The sequence below is a fragment of the Protopterus annectens genome, chromosome 7.part1 (assembly GCF_019279795.1).
Source record: "Protopterus annectens isolate FY-2018-M chromosome 7.part1, PAN1.0, whole genome shotgun sequence".
Classification (NCBI taxonomy): domain Eukaryota; kingdom Metazoa; phylum Chordata; order Ceratodontiformes; family Protopteridae; genus Protopterus; species Protopterus annectens.
In genome coordinates this window covers 6,230,269-6,243,130 of record NC_056740.1, presented here as the reverse complement: position 1 = coordinate 6,243,130, position 12,862 = coordinate 6,230,269, and the positions used below count along the sequence as shown (strand labels likewise).

At 41.2% G+C, this 12,862-nt stretch overlaps 1 protein-coding gene across 3 annotated transcripts in view; it reads left to right on the top strand.

The window, feature by feature from the left end:
• CELSR3 (cadherin EGF LAG seven-pass G-type receptor 3) overlaps window positions 1-12,862 on the top strand; it is a 1,979,827-nt gene that overhangs the window by 1,217,917 nt on the left and 749,048 nt on the right. The window lies entirely within an intron of this gene.

The window sequence follows — 12,862 nt, the reverse complement described above, 5'->3', positions numbered from 1 at the left end:
AAAAAAAATGTCCCTATTTCTGGACCTTTGTCCCACTTTTATTTATGGCTTTGTCCAGATTTCTTGCTCTAAGAGGTTGAGAGGTATGATGGTGCCATTTCACAACCTTGCTATCAGTGTTTAGTGAACATTATTAGCTTCATATTCATCTCCCTCCCTTCTTTGCTTGCCACCTGTACTTCTTAGAATCCTTCCATCTCCACATTCAGTCAACATGGCATGTCTTATGCCATTATCTACAATGTTCCTTGTAAACCAAGAATCATAATAAATGATTTTATTTCTGCATGGTTGAAATGTGCTTGCCTCTTGACAGACCTAATTGCTTCCTTATCAACTATACACTCCATCACCTTTTCTTGTAATTCAGTTTCTGTTCTGGCAGGTTAATTGCAATAATACTTTTTTTAAACAAAGTATCCTTTTGTACAAGCTACGAGTGCACTGGCACAAACCAGCCTGTCTCATAAAAAATTGGGCATACACACACCCATTTGTATAATGCCTTCTTCTATGGAGACCTGGAGATCTCTAATTTTTTTTTTCACAGATAGATCTTTATTTCTGCTTTGGTTCTATATGCATTTTGCATTTTCTATGGGAACGTTCCCTCTTTTGGTTTGAATCTTATTTGCAGCCCATCCCTAACATAATGTATATCAGGCTTTTCATAAACCATTTGTTTTGGAGCATAGCCAGACTCTTCAGTTATACTATATTGACAAACCCTAAAAAGCTGACATACTTTATGTTTCGAGCTGGTGGAGTTTGCCTGGATCTTTGTCAGATGATCAAATTTTCAGAAGCTTGAAAAAAATATCGAAGAGACCATAAGATCGACTTTCTGAAAACTCAAACATCAAAAAAAACAAAAAACAAAAACATAAATCTACCTTTTATATGTTTTTACAGGGGGAAAGCCCCCCTGCAACCCCCATGTGGGGGGTTGTGCCCCCACACGCCCTTCAAATTGTGTATACCATCTCCAAGATCACACTACAGTGAGAAAAAGGGTAAATTTCCCGAACCTCACTATACTGCAATCTCCATTCAAAAGCTTCCAGTTTTCAAAACCTCAATCATATGATCTCGATATGGAGTTTGACTTTCTGAAAACTCAATTAACTGATAGGAACTCAGTCTGCCTTATTGGTCTGAAAACAATATTAAGGAACCCAGTCTGCCTTATTGGTCTGAAAACATTATTAAAGATTTCTAGGTCATTGTACATTCAAATGGCAGTGTGCTGGAACGCCTGTATGTCCTTAAGGTGTTATGTGCATATTTCCAATGAGACCTTCATCAAGGTTTTTTTTCACACATGGTACTAGATTTGTCAGGGTTTTTCTGATTTGATGCTTCATTCATTTGCAGTGAGACCTTTTCATTTATACTCCCACACACATGCAACTGTCTTATATGTAATATACGTATACACACACACACACACACACACACACAGATATGTATGTATATATATATATATATATATATATATATATATATATATATATATATATACACACAAAAGCTGTATAGCTGTATAAATATATATATATATATATATATATATATATATAAAATTAAGACTGGTTAACTAATCATAATTGGTGTATTATGTGCCCGAGAAATGTTTTCCAAGTAGGTCACCTAAGGTATGAAATATGAGAGGTGAATTGCCTGGAATACATTTCTCAAACACATGAAAAAACACAAAGTCATTATTGGAGACCTGGTCATGATTCTTTATTAATAGATGTGAAGTTTTTCGCTGGCCTGATTTATAACTAATTAAAATAAATGCCAGGGTATAAAGTGTCTAAGAGCTTATTGTTTGAAGCTCAAATCATTTTGCCATGTCTTTACAGTAATGTAAACCATTTTTCAAGTGTTTCTGTTGCTAGTCAATTGCACAATAATCCATTCATTTAGGCTTGCATTTCACTAAGCACTATAACGTTCTGCTGCCTTTATGTAAGATAACCAGTGTTACACAGATGCTAGATAAGCATTTCCAATATTGTGTGGTATCTCAATTCCTCCTCCTAAAACCTTTATTAATTAATACTCAAATTCAGGTTTGTTTCCACCTTTTAGCACTTCCATCATTTATTAAACCCTTCTAATATGCAGAGCCTGTATAATAATCCTTAGCCACTTTCACACTGTGCAAAAATAAATTTGTATTGCCCTTAGATAAATCATTTATGCACAGTCACTATAAATCATGTATGGCTGACTGACTAGCTACTGGTATTTTGCAAAAATTATTCTGTATTGCCTTTAAACTGTTTGCATATCTAGAATCACTGAGCATAAATCATTCTATACCTCATTGATTACCCCCTTGTGTTATGCAGAGCAGATCACCCTACACTGTTTTAGATAAATAATTTTCATGCTCACAGTTGCTATGTATTAATTATGCTAAAACTCACTAATTTGTTCATGGTACTCTGAAAAATATCACTTAGTACTGCATTTAAATAAACAATTTTGATATCCAGAGTCAGTATGGCTAAACTGTTCCTTCACTATATAGCCTCTTTGTTATATTAAAGCCACTGTACATTGCTTTAATTAAGGGATGGCTGCCCTGTGACCCAGGTGCTGTGTGTGCCCCTCTGGCCTTCTTAATGTGTCCCTTCTTGTCTACTCTACCTAGTTAAATTAATGCTCATAATGTATATGCTTAAGACACAGTAAGGATGTTCTTGTAAGGCAGACAAGTGCCTTATGCAGAGAATTTGTAGAACCTGTGGAAACTGATTTGCAGAGTACGCCTGGTTTATCCATAATGTTTTTAAATCCTCTTTTTTATTCTACAGTAAAAGTTACAGTGAAGGTCCAGATTCTGTACTTTCCTTTCTTAAGGAAGTAGGTATTTTTCTTTTATAGCATAAAACATTTCCTTTGCAGATTACAAGGATTCAATTACAAATAATTGTAGGTGTCAGTTGCTATTGCATATTTTAATGTTCTTCAGCCAAGTCATACCTCAAAGCAAGATTATAACTCACCTGCTTACATGGCTACATGGAGAATTAAAAACATAAATAGACTGTGTCATTGGTACAGTCAGAAGGCACTCCATATACTAAAATATAATTTTAGGGATCACTGCCATTGATTATGCTATCTGATGTCAGATTTTGAATTACTGAACATGTTAATTGCACTTGCAGGCTATTGACATCTTAGTATACTGGATGTTGATTTGCTACAAGTGCTATGCATATTGTAAGGCTGTAGGATATGTAAAAGAAGGAAAAAGAACATTCCAGGCTTGTTACTTACTCTCCCTCTTTTCCATGTGTATGTGACCATGGATGTTGCATATTTAGAGAGTGCAGGAGTGGGGCAGCTCCCCCACATAAGATGGGGGCTATAGTTGATTTTTACAGTTTTGTTCTATTTTCTACAGTGATTTGACATGGCAGGTTTGTTAGGTCTAGATATTGCAGTTGCACTGTTTCATTTGTTAGCTAATGGCATTGTAAAGTGTCATTGTAGACATATAATTATCTTATTATTATCATCATCATTATTTTAATCTGATATAATTTCTTGGTGGTGGTGATTTTGGAGCAGGGTAGGCTGCTTGTCATAGTATTCATCTTTAAGATTAGTATTAGGGGATTTAGGCAGACCCTTGGCAGGAAAATGTTGGCCACCACTGCCTTAGTTATTTACTTGCACTTTACATGTTTGTGGTGTTTTTTCTTCTTGGTTTGATCCATCCATCCACAAGTTTTGCATCTTGGAGTCTTGAAGACCAGTTTGTTGTATTTTTCCAAATTAATTTTATGCTGTATGCCTTTTATATGAATACATGGAACTCTGTTTATATTTACATTTTTACATCCAGGTTGTTACATGGGTACATCTACAGGAATGTACGTGTACATATGCTTATATACAGCTGCATGCAGTATGCTACAGAAAACAAGATCAGTTTGCTAGAGATTAGCACTTGCACATGTAGAAGTGTGGGGCTACATAGTGCAACAGTGACAAGTGTGACACTGAGGGGATATTCAGAAATGAGTAGCACTTTGTGAAGTCCTATGCAATACAATATATTTTTTTCATCTCCAAGTTTAATCAGATGGAGTTAGTGTAGCCAGGGATTCATTTAAACTAAATGTTATTACACCTTTATGCTGTAACATTTATTTTAGATGTATACCCAGTAACTTTTCCTGGAGTTGGAAAAGTTTGAAAAACCAACCAACAGCAGTGAATAGTGCTTTGCACAACACTACTTACTCTGAATACCTTTTAAATCTGAAATGCTAATCACAAATTGTCAAAACTGTTATATAAATATGTAAATAGGACAATTCTAGTGAAAAGCAATACACTTAAATTGTTAGAACTGAATCTATACTTTGTCTGGGGCATTTGCTTTGTCCCCTACTGCATCTCCATGTGATGGGCTGTGCCCCTTTTCTTGTGCTCCCCAAACTAAATACACTAACTAAGAGGTTTCACCATCTCAGAAATATATACAATTCTTGGTTTTCTAGCAAACCAATCCTTTCAGTTATTCCAAGATAGTATGTCCTTGGTGCTGGTACATTTCATTTGCTGGATGAAGGGGAGGACTGTGCATGAGGTGGTGCTGTCTTATTCCAGAAATAATTATTATTTGTAAAGGAAACCTTTCAATGGGAAAAGCAATTCAAAAAACATCTTAACTAAAATAAAGATCTGAAACGAGGTAAAAAAGTGCTAGGTCAGTCCAAAACCTTTACTATATAAAGGAACATAGAACAACATTTAATCAACATTTAATTGAAAAAAGCTGTCCAAAATATATTTAATGCAAAAAAAAAAATTATAGTGATGTGAGAAAGAGCTAAGTCTTTCCAAATACCATACCCCCAATGTTTTTCACCCCAAAGAACTGGTTAAGGAATTCTCAGCTTACCCAGAATATTGCTACCACCAACCTCAGCCCTACCAAATGAGTACCTACTTCCCACCTTTCTAACCAGAACAGATCTCTCACAATCAGCAAAACTAATTGCTACTCTTACCTGTCCATGGAAACACAATCCGCAGTAGTGGTGCTGCGGTAGCATTGTTGCCTCACAGCAAGATGTTGTCCCGTTCGATTCTCAGCTAGAACGTATTCTGTATGGAGGCATGTGTGAATGGGTGTGCCTTCATTGAAGGTTGTGCGTCAGGGCTGGTAACTCGGCACGTAAAAATCCACTACCAAACATTAGCGGAGCGGGGAGTTCCACTGTGGCAACTCCTAACTAGGATAAGCCGAAAGACACAACAACAACCTGTCCATGGAAACCCCAGAGTGATGGCCACTGTATATTTCCAGCATCTGGCAACAAGTACTGTTTAGTTCATCATGTTTGTTATCTCTTCAGTCCTTCACTCTATCAAGATTCCTTTTCCTCCTTGGAGAAGAAAATAATATATATATATATATATATATATATATATATATATATATATATATATGTATATATATATATATATATATATATATATACCTTTCTTAAAATGCTTGTTTCCATGACATACTTCAGACTACATGTGAATCTCAGCTTCTTGAATAGCAGTCTACCAACAAATCACAGTCAGCCTAAAAACATATATTGCTCATTCACTCGCCTAGATTTTCAAAAGGAAGTACTCAAGCAGCGCCCTTCGTCACAGAGCATACTTACATCAAATGAAGGCTGCTGACAGCTGCACTGTTTACTGTTCTGACAAAAGCATTTAATGTTGTAAATCGCAGCCTTCTTTTAAACTCCATATATGCAACCAGCTTTGGTTCTTCCTCTTCTACATGGTTTCATAGCTATGTCTCTAAGCAGTCTTTCAGAGTCATGGCTGTAATGACAGTTTATCCCCTATGGCTTTATCATTGGGGTTTTACAAAGCCCTGACCGTGATGATGATCTTTTCATTTTCTCATTACAGTATCTTCCCTGACATCTTTGATTTCATACCTTTTTACAGAGTTGACCATGTACTTTTAACATCCTCTCCTTTTTATTCATCTCTTCAGCAGGATCTACAAACTCACCTTAATAACTTTAACAAAACACATATTCCTTTGCACTCCACATAGGTTCATAGGTAGATACTAGGCTACCTGCCCTAGGGCATTTATAAGCCTAGCCAGAGTGTATTTGGCTTCCGCCTCCCTACTAGATTAGCCTACTGTGCCTCTGTAAAGTAGGTCACAGAAGGTACCCTTTTAAGATTAGTTTACTGTGCCTCTGTCTAGCAGGGACACAGGAGAGATCCCAGGGGTGAATTTGCGATTTCCCATCCACGCGTCCAAATTTTGCTTGAAGAGGGTCAGCGAGGGGTTATGTCTAACATGAATTGGGATTCTATTCCAGAGTGAGAGGAGCCTCTGAGAAATGAATCTGTCCCTCCAACATGTCCTATTTATTTTTGTGCTGAGGTTCAGGTCCCTGGAGCGTGTAGCTCTAAGGACCTGGATTTCTTGAGGTGGAGCATGTCCATCAATTCGGGGTTTGACATGGCTTTGTACGTCAGGCATAGATCATCTCTGAGTAGGCGGTAAGCAACTGAGTAGAGCTGGAGTTTCTTTAGTCGAGCTGCATAGGACATCTGTTTGTAGCCCATGATCCTCTTGGTGAGGTACTTTTGGGGTCTCTCCAGTTGCTACAGGTGTCGGGTAAGGTACATCCCAAAAGGGGCATTGTATAAAATTATTTGTGTTTTTACACTTAAAGAGCTACTTGTTCTTGCCTCCTCTACTCTCCTATCATTTAATAATAGTAATTTATCAAACCTTCACCACAATAATAATATTCATTTTTCACTATGTCCTGTTTGTTATAATCCAATAGTGTACATGTTTTTCCCATTTTGATTGGAGTATCAAAGATGAACTGCTTCTGCTGCAGTTGTAACACTTAATTACATTGATGTTCTTCATGTTTCACTGTTGTAGTCATCACATTTGGGTTATCCCTGCCAGGGTAGCCCTCAGTCGGCCCGAATACCAGAGGCTTAGTATTTCTGCATTGGTTGCTGTCACTCCAGGACTGGCGTCATGTCATCAGTGGTATAAAATCTGGCAACCAACGCCATTACATCAGTCTTTCTTGCCGAGGAGCCCAAAGCAGAAGCAGTTCGCACAAGTGAAGATCGGCCACTACCTACGTTTTTTGTTTCCAAATTGAAGTTGAAGTCTTCTAAAGCTAAGTACCCTGTTGGGGATCCTTTTTTCTTGCTCTAACCGATGTCAGAAAAAGTTAACAATTGTCTTGCCTGTGGAAAGCAAAATACCACACAGAGACTTTCATTTTTACTGCGACACCTGTTTAGGCCCAGACCACAACATCCCCCGCTGTTGCTTTTGTGCTTTGTTCAACGCCAGAACTATATGTCATCAGGACCTTATTGTAGCTAGATATTATCGCTCTCAGTCCTTGAATTCCGATATGGCTTTGGTAAACCATCTGACAACCGATCTTCCGAAAAAACGTAAGGATAAAGACAGAGACAGACCGCACAGCTCCAAAACTGCCAACAAAGCTTCCGTTAAGCTAGTTGTTAGTTCTCCGGTCCTCAGTGAGGCGCATTTGCAGCCCCTGTTGCCCGCTTCTGTGGATTCGCAGGCCACTACCGAGACCATTTCGGAGTCCAGTATGCCGTGAGACTCTTCTTCAACTAAGGATCCTGTGGATGTTTCTACCTTGTATGGGCTTGGAGCCGCTGAGCAGGCACAGGCTTCCGAGGAAGTACTTCGCATTACCGATACTCGACACAGACCAACGACTTCTTTCGCATCTTCAGTTCTTTCAAAAACAACAGAGTTTCTAAGGCCCAGGGTATGAACCTCGCCCAAAAAAATGACGATCCAAGCTCAGGCACCTGCTTCCTTGTCTCAGTCTCAAATGCTTAAAATGGCAGAAGACCTTATAATGCTTATCAGGGAAAGCCAGGCTACCCCTTCCAAAAGAAAAAGAGACTTGTCCCCAATAGTTTTATCTGAACAGGAGTCCGATGACTCTGATGCATCTGCATCTGAAGATATGCAACCCCTCTCTGCTTATGAGGATACTGATGCAGAGGAATCCATCCCTTCAGCCTCTCCACCCAAGGATTTTCCTTTGGGGAAACCCTACATACTTTAAGGGAGCATTTCCAATGGGAATATCAGGACTATCCTCAGTCAAAAATGAGCATTAAATTGTCAGTTCCATATGCTGAAATATCAGCAACATACCATGGAACTCCTCAAACAAAAAATATCTTCCATATGCTGAAATATCAGCAACATACCATGGAACTCCTCAAACAAAAAATATCTTCTTTCCCTGTCTGTGCAGAAAATAGAGTTACAATAGTTAATGCATTCTGCAAGTCAAGTAACTAAGCACACCTTACAACGTGGTTTTGATGCCCTAGAAGCATCTTGCAGGGCAGAAGTTATTGGTTCTGTCCTTAGAAGGCATGCTTGGCTTAAGGAACAGACCTTGCCAGAACATGTCAAATCCAAATTATTGGATGCACCCTTGCGCAAAGACAACGTATTTGGCACGAAGGCAGAAAAGGTCTTAAAAAAGATAGAAGAAAAAGCTAAATCTATGCAGACAGTTAAAGACTTCCTACAGATCCAGCCATCAAGGTTCAGTAGGCATTGCCCCTCCAAGCACTGACCCTTTCCTGCCCCATCCAGGTCAGCTCAGCCCAGACCCAGGGGAAGCAGACCCCCCCCCAGACAACAGCCCCAGGGAATGCAGAGATCTAAGCAGTGGAGTTCCTCCTCTTCAAAACCAGAGAGTGCAAAGCCACCCCCTTATGGTAAGAGCTCACAGTGACTTTACACTTCCACCCCCTCCCTCTGCCCACCTACTCTTGCCCCTAGGAGGAAAACTCACTTCCACACAAGCAACTGAGAGACCATTGCCAACGACTGCTGGGTCCTCAACATAGTGTCCCAGGGTTACATTTTTATTTCCACTCTCTACCAACCCCAAAAGAGTTCTCAGATCTTCCCCAAAACCAGTGAGCAGAGGCCAAAAAGCAAGTCCTTTCTCTGCTCTCTATGAGGGAAATGGAGCATGTTCCCGCAGAACAGATAGGCCAAGGTTTCTACTCCAGACTCTTCCTAGTACCCAGAAAATAGGGCATATGGCACCCCATCCTAGATCTACCCATTCTAAACACCTTTCTGGTGATACCAAAATTCAAAATGCTAACCCTCATGCAGCTTCTACCTATGCTTTTCAAGGATATTGGTTAGCCACCCTAGACCTAAAAGAGGTGTACCTACACATCCCAATCAGGGAATCATGCAGGAAATACCTACGTTTCAGAGCAGGATCACTGGACTTTCAGTTCTCTGCGCTTCCCTTTTGCTTTATCCACTACTCCCAGAGTTTTCACAAAATGTCTGGCTCCTGCCATTGCTTTTTGCAGGCAAAGAAATATTTAAATGTACCCTTACTTAGACAACTGCCTAATTCAGGCAAACAGTCAGGAAAAGCTGGTAAAGAACCTGACCTTTGTGAAGGACCTGCTGACCACACTGGGGTATACTATCAACGAAAAGAAATCCAAACTAGTTCCCACACAAAAAAATGTATTCCTGGGAGCAAGCCTGGACACAGCATCCCAGATGGCATTCCTTACTCCAGAAAAACAAGCCTATCTGATAGCCTACTTCTCTCGGCTAACTAGCAGGACCCAGTTATCTGCCAGGAAAATCCTGCAAACTCTGGGGTTCATGGCTTCTTGCATTCCACTCATTCCATATGCCAGACTGCATATGAGGAAACTACAGTGGTACCTAAAAAGCCTTTGGTGTCAGCACTGTCAAGACCTGGAAACTCTTATACCAATGACACCTTGTCTAAGGAAAGATTTTCTTTGGTGGGCAGCAGCATGCAACCACAACAAGTGACTTCCCTTCTCACACCCCACGCCACCCAGACCCTCACCACAGATGCATCAGACTATTCCTGGGGTGCATACTTGGGTGGCAGGTGCATTCAGGGCCAATGGAGCCCAAATCAAATACATCTGCACATCAGCCAAAAAGAGATGTTAGCACGCCTTGACAGCTTTCAGACCCCTACTATCCCCGGGGCCTCTATTGAACAAAACAGACAACACCACAGTGATGTGGTATATTAACAAGCATGGAGGGACTCACTGTTATCCTCTGTGCAGGCTCGCCATGACCTTTTCGCACATGGCCTCAGGCATGCAACTACACCTTTTAGCACACTTTCTGCCAGGCCGTCTAAACTCTCTGGCTGACAACTTAAGCAGAAACTTGCTAATCCCACATGAGTGGCAGCTAGACCAAAGAACCTTCACCCTTGTAACACAGAAATGGGGCACCCTGAAGGTCGACCTCTTTGCCTCCCACTCCCATCATCAGCTCAGCAATTTCTACACCAGGGAACCTCACAGCAAGGCCTGGAAAGTGGATGCTCTATCCTTCCAGTGGGTAGACCTCTCGGTCTATACATTTCTCCCTCTACCACTCATTTCAAGTGTACTGCTCAAAATAAGGGAGGAAAAACCCAGGGCAATCCTGATTGCCCCAGACTGGCCACGTCAGCAGTGGTACCCACTGCTGCGCAGCCTGTCACCCCTGCCACCATAGCACCTACCTCAGATTCCAACACTCCTGACCCAGAGGAATGGAGAATTCATGCATCTCCAATTGCAGACCCTCAGTCTCGCAGCCTGGCTTATTCCCTGACCTCTCCTCAAGCTGCCAGTCTAAGCAAACAAGTTCTAGATGTTATACATGAGGCCAGATGCCCCAGCACTAGAAAATCTTATGCTGACAAGTAGAAAAGGTTTGGCACCTGGATCCAGGCTAAGGGAGCCGGAATGGCACAACCCTCCCTACCTCTCATGCTGGATTACCTGGCAGACCTACTACACAGGGATCTATCCTTTTCCTCTATTAAAATTCATGCCTCTGCCATCTCTGCTCATTTCAGCACAGAGCCACCTCTTTTCTCACACCCTCTCATCAAACAGTTCCTAAGAGGGGCTAACAACTTGAGGCCACCCAGAAGAGCTCCTACCCCAGCTTGGGACTTAAACTTTGTGTTGGAAAAGCTCTAAAGCTGTAGACGAGTGTAAGGTGGTTCACACAACCTATCTAGATCTCACCAAGGTTTTTGACACCATCCCCCACTCTGGAGTTATAGATAAACTTACTAAACTAGGTATAAATCCCTATGTCACAAGATGGGTTGCCAACTGGCTCACTGACAGAACCCACACTGAAAGTAGCAGACTGCAAATCCGACTTCAGACCAGTGACAAGTAGAGTACCACAGGGTTCAGTCCTGGGTCCTCTCCTGTTTTGTATCTACTTTTCTGAAGTACAGGCTAACACAGTAGGTCTTTGGCTAACAAAGTTCACAGATGACTGCAAACTAGGAGCCATAATTGAAACTCCTAACAATGTGGACATCCTACAAAAGGGCCTCACTGAGACAGAAGTTTGGTGTCAAAGCCATAGCCTCAAGCTCAAAGCCAAAAAGTTCATTGTCATCCCATTTGGTAAAAACTCTGTACCCATGAGCTACCACATAGGTGGTAGTCTACTTAACACCGAAAGTGTGATAAGAGACCTTGGCACACAAGTGGACAGTAGTCTCACCTTTGATAATCACATCACCACAGTAGTCAGGAAATCCTTCTATATGGCACACCTCATCACAAAAGGTTTGTCATCCAGGAAAAAAGAGATCATTCTTCCTCTCTACTTATCACTCATTAGACCCATTATAGAGTACAACGTCCCTTTTGGTATGTACCTCACAAGACATCTACAACAACTGGAAAGGCTGCAGAAATACCTCACAAAGAAGATTACTGGCCTCAAAGAGATGCCCTACGCAGACCATCTCAAAAAACTCCAGCTTTACTCCATCGCATATCATCTACTCATAGGCGATCTCTGCCTATCATACAAAGCTATGTCAAACCCAGAGCTGTTGGACATGCTCCACTTAAAGAAATCCCAATCCCTCCGAGCTACACATTCTAGTGACCTAAATCCTGTCACCACAATAAACAGAACATGCTGGAGGGATAGATTCCTGACCCAAAGACTTCCCATACTCTGGAACAAACTACCTATCTATATCAAACAAAGCTCCTCATTAGCACTCTTCAAGAAAAATCTTGATGATTGGATGGGAAATAGGAAATTCACCCCAGGGATCACCTCTGTGGCTCTGCTCGACAGGGGCACAGGAAAATAATTTTCTTGGATGGCGAAAGCCAGGGTACCTTTTCGGCTAGGCTTGTATAGGCCTTAGGGCCTAAAGCCTAGTACCTACCTATGGACTCTGCCCCCCTTTGCACCTGCAGCTTCAGCAGAGTTAAAATTTCTCTCTTGAAAGACAGCCTTGCTTCTGACCATCACTTCAGCTAGAAGAGTATCAGAGCTACAAGCACTTATGGCTTTAGAGCCCTTCATCATTTTCCATGCTGACAGGGTCTCCCTCAGGACTAACCCATCCTTCATGCCAAAAGTGGTGTCCAGTGTGGCTCTCAACCAATCCATTCAATTGCCCACCTTTTTCCCTAACCCACAAACCAAGGGGGAAAGGATTCTGCACTCTGTAGATGTGCACAGACAGCTCAGATTCTACCTAGACAGGACTAAATTTTTTAGAAAAACTGATCAAGTGCTAGTCAGCTTCACTGCAGGAGCAGAGGGCAAGGCTATATCCAAACAAACAATCTCCACGTGGATAGCACACTGCATCCATTTCTGCTACAAACAGCATGGGAAACCTCCTCCCAAAGGGGTCAGGACACATTCCACCAGAGCAACCTCCACCTCTGCAGCTTTTCTCAGATGGGT